At 45.8% G+C, this 14,415-nt stretch overlaps 1 protein-coding gene across 1 annotated transcript in view; it reads right to left on the bottom strand.

Annotated features, from left to right (window-relative positions):
* PTP4A3 (protein tyrosine phosphatase 4A3) overlaps window positions 1-13,868 on the bottom strand; it is a 146,163-nt gene extending 132,295 nt beyond the window's left edge. The window contains exon 1 of the mRNA XM_040355190.1: window positions 13,764-13,868. The gene's annotated coding sequence lies outside the window, so the exon portion shown is untranslated. The remainder of the gene's footprint in view (window positions 1-13,763) is intronic.
* Between the last annotated feature and the right edge of the window lie 547 nt (window positions 13,869-14,415).

Genomic DNA, 14,415 nt, shown 5'->3' with positions numbered 1-14,415 from the left:
CCGCGCCATCTGGTGGTGACCGTTGGCATTACAAGTAAAACGGCAGTTTTAATGTGTCATTTTTCACTGCCATCTCCTTCCCTCCAATTAGAACCCCCAAACATTATATATATTTTTTATTTCAACACCCTAGAGAATAAAATGGCGATCGTTGCAATACTTTGTCACGCCGTATTTGCGCAGCGGCCTTACAAGCGCACTTTTTTGGGGAAAAAATACACTTTTTGTTCATTTAAAAAAAAAAAAACAGTCAAGTTATCCCAATTTTTTTTTAAATATTATGAAAGATAATGTTACGCCGAGTAAATTGATACCCAACATGTCACGCTTCAAAACTGCGTCCGCTCGTGGAATGCCGACAAACTTTTACCCTTTAAAATCTCCATAGGCGACGTTTAAAAATAATTCTACAGGTTGCATGTTTTGAGTTACAGAGGAGGTCTAGGGCTAGAATTATTGCTCTCGCTCTACCAATCGCGGTGATACCTCACATGTGTGGTTTGAATACCGTTTACATATGCGGGCGCTGCTCACGTATGCGGTCGCTTCTGCGCGCACTCGGCGGGACGGGGTGTGTTTTTTTTCGGCTCCTAGATTCCAAGCAAATTTGTCAAACCCTGGATTGGTTTGCGCAAAAGTTATCGCCATTTACAAACGACGGGATTTAAAGATTTTTTTGTGAAGTGTTGGCATTTGTGTTTTTCTATGTGACAACATGGGCTTACTGGGAGGCGGGGACAGAGCGCTGTCACCCTATAATGGAAAATGTTGGCACGGCCGTTTGTAGTCTCCTGTGTGATAAGGTGACAACGCTAGGGCTTAATTTGGAAACCGAAACATAAAATTGTCACTCTACAATTGGAAGAGTTGGCATGACTACCTGTAGTCTCCATCAGATGCCCATGAGAGAGTGACAACGCAAAAGTTTAATTGGGAGACGGGGACATGGCGTTGTCACCCTACGTTGGGGAAGTGTTGGCATTTATGTTCTCCTGCGAAACAGGGTGACAACACAGGGGCTTAACTGGGAGACGGGAACAGTGTGTCACCTTATTTTGGAAAGTGTTGGCATAGCCACTTGTTGTCTCCTGTTTGACAAGGTGACAACACAAGCTCATAATTAGGATAAAAGTGGCAGTGTTGCCCTCCTACAATAGGATGTGTTTGCACGGCCACTTGTAGCCTCCTTTTGTGAAATGGTGACAACCCAAGGGCTTAATTGGGAATACGGGGACAGTGTTGTCACCCTATTACAGGAAGTCGCTGGACTAGTACCATCATGGCAGGATCACAAGGGATCATTTTAATGAGATTAAATATTTACTTTTGGAATGTTGCGTTAACCTGTTGGTCTATCAGAACCAGGGGGTGACAAATTTGCTTGGAATCTCGGAGCCAGCTAAAAAACTTAGGAGCCAGAAAACGCACCCCGTCCCGACGAGCTTGCGCGCAGAAGCGAACACATACGTGAGCAGCGCCCGCATATGTAAACGGTGTTCAAACCACACATGTAAGGTATCGCCGCGATTGGTAGAGCGAGAGCAATAATTCTAGCCCTAGACCTCCTCTAACTCAAAACATGCCACCTGTAGAGTTTTTTTTAAATCTCCATAGGCGACGTTTAAAGGGTAAAAGTTTGACGCCATTCCACGAGCGGACGTAATTTTGAAGCGTGACATGTTGGGTATCAATTTCCTCGGCATAACATTATCTTTCATAATATTAAAAAAAAATGGGGATAACTTTACTGTTTTATTTTTTTATTAAAAAAAAGTGTAAATTTGGCCCCAAAAAAGTGCGCTTGCAAGACCGCTGCGCAAATACGGCGTGACAGAAAGTATTGCAACGATCGTCATTTTATTCTCTAGGGTGTTAGGATAAAAAATATATATAATGTTTGGGGGTTCTAATTAGAGGGAAGAAGATGGCAGTGAAAATAGTGAAAAATTACATTAGAATTGCTGTTTAACTTGTAATACTTAACTTGTAATACCAATGGCCACCACCAGATGGTGCCAGCTCACAAAAAAAAACCAATGCCCCCCCCCTTCCAAGCCAAGTCGCCAGGACCCTATTTCTAGTCGCCATGGCGACCGGGATTTGTCGACCCCTGGTCTAAACCCATAACCAAAAATGTGATCCGTTGCAGTTTATCGATGTTTTGGTCTTTTTGTAAGCTATATTCCATTTTATGTTCAGTTGTTGATCCTGCCAGTAACACTTCCTGTCCCGGGGTGGTTACGACACACACACACACACACACACACACACACACACACACACACACACACACACACACACACAGTTCCTATGGAGGAAGCCGTGGTTGTCACCCACACTGGACTTTAGATATGTCTTCCTTTGTCCCCCCCATTACATGAGGAGTGATGGGATTAGTAGGTTACAAGGAGAAAACAATGTTTCGAAACTTTCGAGGAGAAGCGGGTTTCTAGTAAACGCAGGTGCTCGCCGGTCGGTTAGCTGCATCTGTTTTTCATGATCGACATTCTTTGTGGGGAAAATACAGATTTGCCGCTTGGTTGAACCAGCTGGGGTTTCCCGAAGTATTTCCTTGAAATCCTAAGAGACAGAAGTAGGCCGACATAATGGAGCCATTGACCGCACCGCACTACTCTACATATGTGTAGAAGTCTTCTTGGCTTGCCTGAACACGAGATATTTGAATTGTTGGGTATTTAAAGAGGACCCAACAGGCTTGTAAATTGAGGCCGCGGCTTTGCGGCCTTCTGCTTCCTTCTGTGAAGGCCGCAAAGCCGCGGCCTCAATTACCGGCCGCCCGCCATTGAGGCTTTCGGCAGGCCTCGGCTTCCTTCTGTGAAGGCCGCAAAGCCACCGCCTCAATTACCGGCCGCCCGCCATTGAGGCTTTCGGCAGGCCTCGGCTTCCTTCTGTGAAGGCCGCAAAGCCACCGCCTCAATTACCGGCCGCCCGCCATTGAGGCTTTCGGCAGGCCTCGGCTTCCTTCTGTGAAGGCCGCAAAGCCACCGCCTCAATTACCGGCCGCCCGCCATTGAGGCCGCGGCTTTCGGCAGGCCTCAGCTTCCTTCTGTGAAGGCCGCAAAGCCGCGGCCTCAATTACCGGCGGGCGCGCCGCAATCACGCCGGCCAGTAATTGAGGCCGCGGCTCGTTGCAGATCGGACGTAGAATTCTGATAATTCAGGCGGTCCTCGGGGGTTACACATAAGATCGGTTCTGTAGTTAAATTTGTATGCAAATCGGAACATGTAGATTTTAAAGCGGAGTTCTACCATTAAAAAAATGAACTTTCTAAAAAAACAGCTTGACTTTAACCACTAGGCACGTAAACCCCCTTAATAACCAGACCAATTTTCAGCTTTCGGTGCTCTCACAATTTGAATGACAATTACTCAGTCATACAATATTGTACCCAAATGAAATTTTCGTCCTGTTTTTCACACAAATAGAGCTTTCTTTTGGTGGTATTTAATCACCGTTGGTTTTTTATTTTTTGCGTTATAAAAGAAAAAAGACTGAAAATTCTGTAAAAAAAAAATAATTTTTCTTTGTTTCTGTTATAAAATTTGGCAAATTTAGTATTTTTTCTTCATTCTTTTGCATAAATGTGAAAGATGAAGTTACGCCGAGTAAATAGATACCCAACATGTCACCCTTCAAAATTGCACACGCTCGTGGAATGGCGCCAAACTTCGCTACTTAAAAATCCCCATAGACGTTGCAGGGTATTGCGGGGCATTGCAGAGTATTGCGGGGGCATTGCAGAGTATTGCGGGGGCATTGCAGAGTATTGCGGGGGCATTGCAGAGTATTGCGGGGGCATTGCAGAGTATTGCGGGGGCATTGCAGAGTATTGCGGGGGCATTGCAGAGTATTGCGGGGGCATTGCAGAGTATTGCGGGGGCATTGCAGAGTATTGCGGGGGCATTGCAGAGTATTGCGGGGGCATTGCAGAGTATTGCGGGGGCATTGCAGAGTATTGCGGGGGCATTGCAGAGTGTGGGGGCATTGCAGAGTATTGCACAGGGAGGGATCGATGGCTGGATCTGTGACTGCATGTGTCACAGATCCAGCCCGCAGCAGCAGCTGCTGCTGCTGCTGCTTCCACTCTCTCCCCTCTCCTCTCTCACACTGTACCGTTCGGTACAGAGAGGAGAGGGAGGAACCGGCGTCATCACATGACGCCGGTTTGTTTACTAGTGATCGCTCCGTCATTGGACGGAGCGATCACGTGGTAAACCGCCGCTATCAGCGGCGATTTACCGTGATCTGTGATCAGCCGGGTCCGGAGGACCCGGCGGTCACGGAGACTCCCGTGTGCGCGCCCCACAGGGCGCGCGATTCTAGGAGGACGTACATTGACGCCCTCCTAGAGTTAAGCAACCGCCTTGTAGACGTACTTCGTCTATAGGGCGGTTGCTAACTGGTTAATGTAAAAAAATTAAAATAATTAACTCACTTCTATCTGGCTGTTACTACTTCCTGGTCATAGGTGGTTCAACTTCCTGTCCAAAGACCCCATTGCCTCCTGGGAAATGATGACACTCAGTTCCCAGGAGTCTCTGGGCATTACTGTGCCTAAAAAAAATAAAAAAAACGCCCAGCATGCACCTCTCCCTGAAAACCAGGAAGAAGGAACTGGGCTTCACATGCCCACACCCATGACGGATACGCCCACACCCATGACGGATACGCCCACACCCATGACGGATACGCCCACACCCATGACGGATACGCCCACACCCATGACGGATACGCCCACACCCATGACGGATACGCCCACACCCATGACGGATACGCCCACACCCATGACGGATACGCCCACACCCATGACGGATACGCCCACACCCATGACGGATACGCCCACACCCATGACGGATACGCCCACACCCATGACGGATACGCCCACACGAGCTGGAGGATATAAGGCAAGTGTTTGCAATGATTTCTGGAACGATTGGGGAGCTTTTAATATATTTTAGGGACTATTTAATGTGATTAACGGCTTGCCGCACGCAGATATACGTCTACAGAATGGGGCAGGCAAAAAGGACTTCCCCTTTAAGAAGCAGTTGTTGCGGGCGCCCGCCGCGATCCCCGTGACCGCGCCCAGCGGACTTGGATCGATGTGGGCATACCCGCGCTCGTCTCACCGAGACATAGAACGGGGAGATGTTAGTGTTAACACAACGGCCCGGATTCAGAAACGATTTACGTTGGCGTATCTATTGATACGACGCGTAAATTCCAGCATGCGCCGGTGTATCTTCATTCTGTATCCAGAAAGCAAGATACGCCAAAATTTGGCTAAGAAACGAATGACGCAAGTCTCTTACGCCGTCGTATCTTAGTTGCATATTTACGCTGTCCGCTAGGTGGCGCTTACGGAGATTTACGCATAGAATATGCAAATTAGGTAGATAGGCCGATTCAGAAACGTACGTCCGCCGCATTTTTTTACGTTGTTTAAGTAAGGCTTTTTCCGGCGTAAAGTTACCCCTGCTATATGAGGCGTAGCCAATGTTAAGTATGGACGTCGAGCCAGCGTCGAATCTTGCGCTGTTTGCGCAAGTCGTTCGCGAACAGGGCTTTGCGTAAGTTACGTTCACGTCAAAACCAATAAGGCTTTGCTGCGTAATTTGGAGCATGCGCACTGGGATACGTCCACGGATGGCACATGCACCGTTCGTTAAAAACGTCATTTACGTGGGGTCACACTGAAACACGCCCACATCTTCCTATTTTGAATTAGGCGGGCTTACGCCGGCCCTCATACGCTACGCCGCCGTAACTTAGGGCGCAGGTTATTTCTGAATACAGAACCAGCCTCACTAAGTTACAGCGGCGTAGCGTATCTGAGATACGCTACGCCCGCACAAAGTAACGCCGGGCTTTCTGAATCCGGGCCAACATCTCCCCGTTCTGCCTAGTGACACTGTCACTGATCGTGTCATTGGTAACAACAATCAGTGATATGTCACAGCAAGCCACGCCCCCCTATAGTAAGAATCACACCTTAGGGAACACCTAACCCATACAGCGTCACCTAGTGGTTAACCCCTTCACTGCCATTTCACAGTAATCAGTGCATTTTTATAGCACCGATTGCTGTATAAATGACAATGGTTCCAAAAAAGGTGTCAAAAAGTGTCCGCCATAATGTCGCAGCCCTGATAAAAAAAAAAAAAAAAAAATCACAGGTCGCCGCCATTACTATAGTGTGTGTGTGTGTGTGTGTGTGTGTGTGTGTGTGTGTGTGTGTGTGTGTGTGTGTGTGTGTGTGTGTGTGTGTGTGTGTGTGTGTGTGTGTGTGTGTGTGTGTGTGTGTGTGTGTGTGTGTGTGTATATATATATATATATATATATATATATATATATATATATATATATATATATATATATATATATATATATATATATATATATATATATATATACACATACATACATATACAAAAAATATGCTATAAAACTATCCCCTATTTTATAGACACTATAAATTTTGCGCAAACCGATCAATAAACGCTTAGTGATTTTTTTTTTACCACAAATATGAAAACTGAGGGAATTTTTTTTATATATTTTTGGGGATATTTATTATAGCAAAAAAAATATTGATTTTTTTTCAAAATTGGCGCTCTATTTTTGTTTATAGCGCAAAAAAAATAAAAAATAAAAACCGCAGAGGTGATCAAATACCACCAAAAGAAATCTCTATTTGTGGGGAAGAAAAGGAGCCACGTCGCACGACCGCGCAATTGTCAGTTAAAGCGACGCAGTGCCGAATCGCAAAAAAGTGGCCCGGTCCTTTAGCTGCAAAATGGTCGGGGGGCTGAAGTAGTTAAGATTAGCTTGCAAAAATAAAAAATGATGCCCGGAATCCCGCTTTAAGTGCAACTCCAACCAAAGAAATGATGTTGACGTTTTTTGGATGTACTGGGGAAGGGTTATCACCCCCGGTAACGTCTGTTCAGAAAATTTCCCCTCACTTTCTGTCCCAATGACATTTTGAAAATGTTGGGTTGTCGTGGAAACAAGGATTGGTGATAAAGCGTCAGTGGAGAGGAGACACCTTTTTCCCCCATATTAACCCTTAGGGCCCCTGTTCACATATCCGGACCGTAGGTCCATTTTTCATCCATCCGTTTTCGGATGAAATACATGTGATCCTATGGGATGGCAGGTGACACCCGATCTCATCGGTCCCCGCTATGCTCCGTTTCTGCAGACGGGAGGAAAATCCTATTTTTCCCCATCCGTCTGCAGAGATATCGGGTGAACACGGAGAGACGATCCGTGTTCATCCGATCCCCCATAGGGGAAAGCGGAGATCTGACAGGGTGGTCCCTGCACAGTGTGTGGGGACCGCCCTGTCACCTCTCGGCTCAGCGGGGGATCAACGGAACGATCCCCGCTGAGAAATGTACGGATCCTCACAGGATCCATACGTGGGAAAGGGCCCTTACAGGAGAGAATTTCCCTTCCTAGGGGGAGATTTCCTCTCACTTCCTGTTGTCTCCTTCCGTTTGTAAGTAGGTGTCGGATGTCTGTAACTCAGGGACTGCCTGTAGTCCAGGGCTTGACAAATTTGCTTGGAATCTAGGAGCCAGCTAAAAAAATTAGGAGCCAGAAACGCGCCCCGTCGAGCTCAAGCGCAGAAGCGAACGCATATATTTTAGTTAATATTTTTATAATAAAAAGAAAACCTATTACAAAATTTTATTAAAAATAAAAAATATAGTATTTATAACAATCAATTTTTATATTGTATTAAAAAAGAAAATCTAAAAAAAAAAAAAAAAAAACAAGTTATTAAAAACGATTATTTTGTAACAATCATAATATTGAATTCATTTAATTATAATGTACTTTGTATTACAATAATATTTAATTATATTAAAAATAAAAATAATAAATAAAAATTGTGATAGCAAGTATAAATAAAAAAAAATAAAAAATGTTATGTGAAAAGAACAAATTATATGAAAAATAGAATAAAATCAATAGTAGTTAAAAAAAAAAATCAACATTATTTTGTATTATGTTAATAATGAAATATTGTTAACTATTGATTAATTTTAGATTTTATTTTTATAATTAAATATTTGTTTCTATTACATTATAAAAATGTATGTCATTTGTTATTATTCCAATTTCGTTTTTATGATAGTTATTTTTAATAAAATGTTGCAATAATAAAATAATTGTTAATGCCACGCATGTATTGCGATGACATTTAGTTCTGTGTCAGACAACGACCCCCTTTACCCATCCTTTAATAAAATCCGGACACTGAGACACTTCAAAAAAAGAAAAAAAAAAAAAAAGTACCTTATTTATCAGCATATAAACACGCTAAACTTTAAAGCGGGGGTTATCCCAAAAAAAAAAAAAATTTTAACATTAGATTCAGCCGAGTTGTCAGAATGACAATCGGCTGTGTTTTTTTTTATTTTATCCCCGTACATACCGTATTTTCACCGCCGCTTCCGGGTATGTCTTCTCCGCCGAACGTCGGTGCGCAGGCGCCGTATAGAGCCGACTCGCAGTCCGGCTTCTTTCGGCAACTCGTGACGCACTGTATGCGCCGGTCGGAAGCCTGTCAATCAATTAGAAGCGCCCAGTCCCACAGAAGACATACCCGGAAGCGGCGGTAAAAATACGGTATGTACGGGGAATTTTTTTTTAAAAAAAAAAACAGCCGATTGTCATTATGACAACTCTGCTGAATGTAATGTTAAAAAAAAAATTTGGGGTGAACCCCCGCTTTAAGAGGGAAGTTTCAGGAAAAAAAAAAAAAAAAATTTCCACGGCCCCCTGCGTATAACACGCAGGCACAGTTTTCCCTCTATTTTCAGGGTAAAAAAAAAAGTGAGCGTTATGCGCCAATAAATACAGAAATTGGCGCAATGTGCCATTTACTGCACCCCTGCAATGCCCTCCTACCACAGCTGCTGGTGTGAATGAGCCCTAGGAAAAAAAAAAAAGTAGCAGCGATTTTTTTTATTTTTTACATAGTAAAACAAAAAAAAAAAAAACACTTTGATAAAAGAAACAAGAAGTTTCCATGATTCCAGAAAGTGATGCCCACACGGAGGTCAGCAGAGAGATATTATATAAGAGAGGACGGGTGACCCGGATGATTCACGAATGAGACAATCAGAGAGGTGAGAGCGCAGCCAGGAACAGAGCGCGTCATCTCCTGAGTCATACTATGATGTCACACGCCTGAAATACTCCTGATGGAAGACAATGACACGCCGGCGGATGGATGGGGGGGAGGCCCCCATTGTGTGCTGCCGTCCATCTGTTACATTGTAATCTCTGCTCATCACAGGACGGATGGACGATCGCTTCCGTGGAGGGGGGGCTGAGCAGGCAGCGCTGTGCGTTCCTGATCGCGTTCCTGCACAGCGCTGTGCGTTCCTGATCGCGTTCCTGCACAGCGCTGTGCGTTCCTGATCGCGTTCCTGCGCAGCGTGTCACGTTCTTAACTGCAACGCGTGTCGCGCCCCTTACCTGCTAAAGTTACAGAAGACTGCTAGAGGCCGTTGCCAAGTTAAATGGGACTGCTGTAGAGCAATTCCATATTACAAGAGACTGCTAAAGACTTGTCACATGACATCACTACGACCGCTAAACAAGAAACACGCAAAGAGCGTGCGCATATTATAAAAAGAGAGACTTCTTCTGCAGCACAGGGGTCAGGAGACCGCCAACTGACCAGAAACCACCAAACTACAAGAGACTGCTAGAAGGCAAGTCACATGAGAGCGCTAGAATGTGCCGACAGATTACAGGAGAGAGACTTCAAACAACTTCCGTCCCTTCACAGAACTCTACTAGAGACAGTTGCCATTTTTACACGAGGATGTTAAAGACCACCACTATATTACAAGAGACTGCTACAGAGCTCTCTCACCGTACAGGAGACTGCTAGAGGTGGTTGCCAAGATATATGACGTTGCATATCACAGGAGACTGATAGAGGTACACCTCCCAACTTTTTGACAAGGGGGGGCCCAGGCACAGCATCCCCGACTATGCTAAAGATTTTTACCAGGTTATAGGACGTTGCTATGAGGCAAGGCCATATTACAGGAGACGGCTTATACAAAACACTGCTAGAGTTGGCCAACAAGTTCTACAAAGTTGGGATAGACAAGCTCACCAACACCACATTACAAGAGACTGCTCAAGAGCGCCACCGAATGACAGAACACCACCGGTGAATAGTGACGGCTGGAAAGTTACAGGAGACTGTCGCCAACTTGTATGAGATTGCTATGGAGCGCTGCCTTATGACAGGACCGGTGGCGGTGGGTGCGCAAAGTTTTTGGGGAAGCGCCAACAAACTGAAAATAATAAAATTGCAATGGCAGCACCGCCGTGCCCATCATAGACAGCCCCACTGTGCCCATCATAGACAGCCGCCGTGCCCATCATAGACAACCCCACTGTGCCCATCATAGGCAGCCCGCCGTGCCCATCACATACAGCGCCGCCGGGCCCATCACATACAGCGCCGCCGGGCCCATCACATACAGCGCCGCCGGGCCCACCATATACAGCCGCCGGGCCCACCATATACAGCCGCCGGGCCCACCATATACAGCCGCCGGGCCCACCATATACAGCCGCCGGGCCCACCATATACAGCCGCCGGGCCCACCATATACAGCCGCCGGGCCCACCATATACAGCCGCCGGGCCCACCATATACAGCCGCCGGGCCCACCATATACAGCCGCCGGGCCCACCATATACAGCCGCCGGGCCCACCATATGCAGCCGCCGGGCCCACCATATGCAGCCGCCGGGCCCACCATATGCAGCCGCCGGGCCCACCATATGCAGCCGCCGGGCCCACCATATGCAGCCGCCGGGCCCACAAAGCTGGCTCGCTGTCTGACCAGCACTTACCACATCTTGGTGGGGGGTCAGGCAGCGGGTAATGGCGGCGAGCTGTGGGTCAGGCAACAGCTCCTGCGCCCTCCATGGTTCCTGTGCGTCTTTCTCTTCCGTTCCGCTAGGCGTCCAATAAGAATGCCTGTGCCTCCAGCCAATCAGGTGACAAGGGTATTAGACCTGCGCTTCCTGATTGGCGGTGGGTCAGTGTTAGAAATGCAAACTTTCATTTCTAACTCACCTGGGGGAACTTCGAGTGCAATGCTCTGCGCTCCGATTCCACCTTTTTTTGAAGCCTATTAGAGCCTACGGCTCCATTTAAGTGCTTAAAAAAAAAAAAAAAATTAAAATAAATTAAGAAACACCCCCACCTAAAAAGGAGACAGACGCCTTAATAAGGGGTGGCAGCGGTGGGGGGAGAGTAATAATATACAGAGGTATACAATGTATACGGGGGGGGGGGGGGGGAGTACTAATATACAGACAGAGGTATACAATGTATACGGGGGGGGGGGGGAGTACTAATATACAGACAGAGGTATACAATGTATACGGGGGTGGGGGGAGAGTAATAATATACAGACAGAGGTATACAATGTATACGGGGGGGGGGGGGGGGAGTAATAATATACAGACAGAGGTATACAATGTATACGGGGGGGGGGGGGGAGTACTAATATACAGACAGAGGTATACAATGTATACAGAAGGAGGGGGGGGTCTGTACCAATATACAGACAGAGGTATACAATGTATACAGAAGGAGGGGGGGGTCTGTACCAATATACAGACAGAGGTATACAATGTATACAGAAGGAGGGGGGGTCTGTACCAATATACAGACAGAGGTATACAATGTATACGGGGGGGGGGGGGGGAGAGTACTAATATACAGACAGCGGTATACAATGTATACAGAAGGAGGGGGGGGGTCTGTACCAATATACAGACAGAGGTATACAATGTATACGGGGGGGGGGGGAGAGTACTAATATACAGACAGAGGTATACAATGTATACAGAAGGAGGGGGGGGGGTCTGTACCAATATACAGACAGAGGTATACATTGTATACGGGGGGGGGGGAGAGTACTAATATACAGACAGAGGTATACAATGTATACGGGGGGGGGGGGGAGAGTACTAATATACAGACAGAGGTATACAATGTATACAGAAGGAGGGGGGGGTCTGTACCAATATACAGACAGAGGTATACAATGTATACGGGGGGGGGGGGGGGGAGTACTAATATACAGACAGAGGTATACAATGTATACGGGGGGAGGGGGGTACTAATACACAGAGGGGGGAGAGCAATAGGTGTATATAGACCAGTGATGGTGAACCTCGGCACCCCAGATGTTTTGGAACTACATTTCCCATGAAGCTCAGCTACACTGCAGAGTGCCAGAGCATCATGGGAAATGTAGTTCCAAAACATCTGGGGGGCTGAGGTTCCCCATCACTGATCTAGGATGTAATTTATAGACAAGGAATTGACAACACAAAGGGGGAGATTTAGTGAGACTGGAGCAGCTCTGCAGAGAAACCAATCAGCTTCCAGGTCATTTATTTAAAGCTTAATGGAAGAAGCTGCTAAAGTTAGAAGCCGATTGGCCGCCATGAATAACTCCCCCCCCCCACCAGATTCTGCACTCTTCAGTTTTAGTAAAATCTCCCCCCATTATGTTCTGTACAGACAAAAACAAAACAAAAGTATAGAATGAATACACATACATACATATATATATATAGTGTATGGAGACAACATACAAACAGGGTACACGCGTGTGTCACATATAATATAGATAAAGCCCAGGATACAATGGAACATCACACAATGTAACCTACAGACACATCACACATCATGTATATAATACACACAATGTCATCTATAGACAACAACTCAGATCATGTATATATGGGGGGGGGGGGATGATCACAGGATACAATGTAACATCTGTATACAATGTGTGTGTGTGTTTATATCCACAGACACAGGGGGGGGGGGTGAGCCCAGGATACAATGTATCACCACACACACACACAATGTAACCTACAGATCCTGTATATAATACAATGTAAAGTAATATACAATGCCATCTATAGACAACACATACCTATGTATATGGGGGGGGGGATACAATGTATAATTATATATATATATATATATATATATATATATATATATACACACACACACACACACACACATAGTAATTATATATATATATATATCTCTACACACATTGTACCCCCCATATATATATATACATTGTACCCCATATATATATATATATATATATTACTGTGTGTGTGTGTATATATATATATATATAATGATACAACGTATAATATATATATAGGGGGGGGGCGGCTGATATAATGTATGTCACAGATTTCTGTACACATTGTGTATATGAGATTGATACACAATGGAGATGAGGGATATATTTGGGAGTGGATAATATAAACACTATATATATAAAAAATATGGGAATACGTTCGTGTGTGTGTGTGTGTATATATATATATATATATCTCTATCTCTCTCTCTCAGGGTATACATAGGGGGGATGGGTATATAATATACACACAAAGATAGATATGGTGGGGGGGGGGATATAATATATATATGTGTGTGTGTGATGGATGTATATAGAATCTAGGGCACACGAGCACAGCCCGGATGGGTGACCGGGGAGAATGTATACAGATCGCGGTATATTATATGGATGGTAAACAGGGAGGCGAGGACGGAGGGCGGATGATATATATAGGATGTGGGGGAGGGGGGATGGCGGGGATATCACACACACCGGGGGTGTACCGATCACACATCTCCTCCACTCACCGTCCTCTCTCTCCGCACCTCACCGACACCGTCCGCCACTCTCACTCCCGTCTCTAACCTACTAATCCCGCCTACTCCGCCCCACGCCAGACACGCCTCCTTTTACACCGGCCACACCCCCCCTCTTCCTCCCAGCGTCCGCTATTCTACAAATCTTCCCCGCCCCTGACCCTAACCACGCCTCCCCGTGTGAGAAAGAGAAAGATTCAGCCCCCGCCCACTCTTCTGGTCCTGGCCGTGCTGCTGATTGGGCGGGACCCCGGCTTAAGCATGCGGCCGTCACGTGACCCCGGGCCGGAGTAAGAGACCCCGAGAGTTGTCCTGGAGTGACCCCCGACAACCGGGACCAGGGGCGGGGCCACAGGACTTCCCGACTGATGGGGTGCTGTGTGACTGGGGGGGCCACCGGAGCTTCCTATAGTCCTGTACTGTACAACACCCTATATACAAGATGTCTATACTGTACAACACTCTATATATATACACTGTACAACACCTTATATACAAGATGTATATACTGTACAACACTCTATATATATACACACACTGTACAACACCTTATATACAAGATGTCTATACTGTACAACACTCTATATATATACACTGTACAACACCTTATATACAAGATGTCTATACTGTACAACACTCTATA

The sequence above is a fragment of the Rana temporaria genome, chromosome 5 (assembly GCF_905171775.1).
Source record: "Rana temporaria chromosome 5, aRanTem1.1, whole genome shotgun sequence".
In the NCBI taxonomy this organism is placed as follows: domain Eukaryota; kingdom Metazoa; phylum Chordata; class Amphibia; order Anura; family Ranidae; genus Rana; species Rana temporaria.
The sequence above is the reverse complement of the archived record's forward strand: the minus strand, read 5'-3'. Positions and strand labels throughout refer to the sequence as shown.